The following is a 3,843-nucleotide window of genomic DNA, read 5'->3' on the forward strand; positions in this document are numbered from 1 at the left end:
ACACTGCCCGTCATGGTCCGTCACGACGGTTTTAGAACCGGCAACACTGTAGCGTTTCGACTCTGCAGAACACTCGTTCTTATTTTAAGGCGCTTTAATTTCTCGTATATTAGATTCGTTCTCTTTCTTTATGAAACGGTGAAAATTTCCTATATCAGCAAAGTGGCAAATTTAACAAAAAGAGAAGGCATTTTTCAATGCACAAGGTGTGAATTCCTACATCCCGCGATGGTCTCCAAGGTGCATCAGAAGGCCGAAGAAAGGGAAATCCTTAGATATGTGGAAGTATGCACCTTCCACCTTTTCATATGCAAATAATTATGGGAAATACCTTCTCGAACACCCTGGCATACTTGTAGCTCCTGGAAAGCTCAGAGTTGTTAAATTCAACATCATTGAAGACATCGTTAATCTTATGTTTTCATTGAGCCGTACTGCCAAACCATACAAAAGGAGGAATGTAAACATAATATCAATTTACACAGTGCATTGCATATGGCCGATCGGTTTCGCAAGACCATATTCTAAGTGTATGTCGTGACGTACCAGAAATGTGAAAGTACCAAGTTACAATGCACAATAGAGATTCAAAAAGCGGTGGTTCAGTTGATATACAGGTAACTTCTTGAAGACCAAGCAAGTGTGTAGTTGGTGATCGGCATGGTGCGCATGTTTGCAGTACTTGGGTGATTATCTAGAGCACGAGAGAATCCGAATCGATCACGTCCAATATAAGTAGATCCGCTGACCTTTGCTACATTGCCGAAAAGCAATCACCGGAAATTACAATCGGAGCAGCCAAAAAACGACCGCTATTAAGTGCGGAATTCCTAGGGACCCGACTTGGAAATAAGTTTACAACATCTGGAGGGCCTCCCGCTATATTAACAGAAGATGATGAAATTCAAAGAAAAGACTGTGTTATTGACAATCAAATTAAAGGATTTCCAAGACGAAAAATTGATCTTCAGATTTTTGAACATATCTTGCCTTAACACATAGTAAAACTGTAAACCTCCTTAAGTGCTGCTGAACAAAATAGCCGTAAATGGTTCACTGACAGTTTGAAATACTTTCAACAAACAAGGAATCGAAGGTATATTGTAAGATTTAGCAAGAATATTTAACGGAGACGAAACCAATTTTTATGATTGTTCCTCTCAAGTAGGAAAAGCTATTGCTTCAAAAAACACCCAGAATGTTTAAGATGTTATTAAGGAGATAGGAAAAAAACTTAACTAATGTTTACCTGTTCCGCCTCAGGAACTACAACCCCTCCTATGATTATTTATCCCAACAAAAGATTACCGTAAGCTGGGAAGGATAGCGCGCTAGAAACGCTTACAGGCAATGGCTGGATGAAGTGCAAAACCTACCTACATATTATTATTCCAGACATTCTATGCCAAAAATGGCAAATGGAATACAATATATCGTGTAGTTCCAATTTTTTCGAGAATGTGGAAGGTCCCCTGATGATTGTGTAATAAAGTGCTTCGATTTCGGTGGCTCCGGAGGATGGGGAGGGGCTGAAGGTACAATTTTGCGGTTGTTCGGCTATATTCCGAAAATGGGGGGTCGTAGGAAAAATTTCCTCTTCAAAATCGCGACCTTATAAAATTTTATACTTTGTTTTTATACATTTTTTCCAAAATACGTATCGTTTTCCAACTACGGACTCTGGAAGGTGAGCAATTTTCAAAAAACTTTTTCTCTAGCTTTCTTCACTCACAACGTACAACTGGATGGTTGTTGGGAATTAAATTTCCTTCAAGATCATTGACATGTTTGTAAATGTATAGTGGGTTGGGTTGGTAGAACAGCTTTGGCTGAAACCCCGCCCACTCAAAAAATAAAGGGAAAACAAGTAAATAAGAAATAAGCACTGAATATAATATTATAGATGATTATGAACATTTAAATCTCCAAAAAAAAGAAAATAGTAATATCAAAACTCCTGAGCGCAAAGTAAAGAAACTATTCGTAATATCTTCTACCGGTTTCAAAAAGATGATAAAAGAAGTTAGACAATAAATGATTATTATTATTATTATTATATTATTGTTATATTATTATTATTATAAAAGAAAAGAAAAGTGAACGAAAGAAGAAGAACTTGACATAATGTAAAGAAAACAAGAAAAGATAGAGAAACAAACAAATAAAACACGAAAAACACGGTTTCAGATAAAAGCAAAGAACAAGAAGGCCACCAAGAAACAATAAACAGAAAAGATAAATTGAATTGAAGAAAAGATAACTGCATACTACATGAAGGCTTGGTAACCTTTCCTCAATGTAGGAAACATCTTAAAGTTCCAATGATTGGGAAGTTTACCTCAGGGCTTGTGTCAGATAGTATCAACACTATTTTAATCTTAGGTATAGACTTTTTTTATATTTGTCTTTATTTTATAGTGGGCAGAGTGTTAGCTAATTAGCTACTCTTCCCACTCAACTCACTATATAATCTTCTGCTGCTATTTTAGTATTCAAATAGATTTTACTCCAGATAGTTTTAGTGTATCGGACGACTCATTTTCCTTTCAAACCCTTTGAGGTGTTCAGGACTTACACTTTATTTGAATACTAGCTGTATCTGTATTTATAATTATAAACTGTGGCACTAACCTAGCAGTCACTAACCATCGGTCATTATATTATTCTGTTTGGAAAATGTTGTAAGTAATAAGGCATTGCGGACTATTGTAGGCACTGGGAGCAATAACCATAATGTTTTGTAAAAAAAACTACCTCTAATGTGCCTTTAATTAATTCTAGCAACAGATAATTACTTAGTAGCGATAATTATAGAACTCGGTAAGATTCGCTTTGTATTCGTTAACGCTGTGCACTTCTAGACTAGGTACCCGCGGTCTATGATAGTACCATTGAATAATAAATCTGAATATTATTCAATGATAGTACAAAGAAACGATTCTGCAATTTAATTACAAAAAATGTGTAACTGTAACCGTCACCACTTTGATTAAAAGTATTGTGGTTAGATGGGTTCTTTATTTATTATTAATCGTTCTTCCACATTACCCAACAGCAAGAGACTATACTATCGATATGTCCAAGATGAGGACCGAGGACGAGAGAGCGACAGATAAACGAAATAGGTTTCGAACACTATAAACGCATGAAGTAATAATTTAGAGAACGTGATGTTAATAAATTAGTTAATCAAAAAGGACAAACACCTTTTGATTGATTATTATAATTGCGAAATCCTTCTATCGCAATTGCCGGCATCACAAATTGTGTAATGGGCTTTTACATATTTCACTTACATTAATAGCAGTTTCATAATTAGCTGCAAGGTCTTCAGCAAAGAAATGATAATCTTTTTTAAGCATATAATTTGATTGAACTCCGCGGGATTAATGAAATAACTACGCACTCCGCTTGTCTTTGTTGAGTCGCATTGTGAGATACGTCCTTAATTTTTCTGTAACTTTTTTAGGTTCGGTGCATAATGATTTCTCACAGCAGCGAGCTTTGTTATCCCAGACGCTTTTAACAAATCGCCGTACCGTGCAACGTTACTAACGGGTTAAACGTAAATAAGGAAAGGATGCAAAATGTGTTGTGTGGCATATGGATAAGGTAACTACTATAAACCTTATTCGCCATGGGGATTCTGGCGTGTTGTTTATTTTTACAAAGCTCATTCCTTTTCTGGGCACTTTAATATTAAAGTCTATAAAAATTTAATAGTCCTCGCGCTTTTTACCTGTGCTTTGAATGCATATGTTTAACGCCGGTCTTTGTTGCAAGCGCAGAATGAGTAGTTGAATTTGGTATGAAATTTGTTGTCCGCGTACTTTTCTTTGTGGC

The sequence above is a fragment of the Photinus pyralis genome, unplaced genomic scaffold (genome assembly GCF_008802855.1).
Source record: "Photinus pyralis isolate 1611_PpyrPB1 unplaced genomic scaffold, Ppyr1.3 Ppyr1.4_LG5, whole genome shotgun sequence".
Taxonomy (NCBI): Eukaryota; Metazoa; Arthropoda; class Insecta; order Coleoptera; family Lampyridae; genus Photinus; species Photinus pyralis.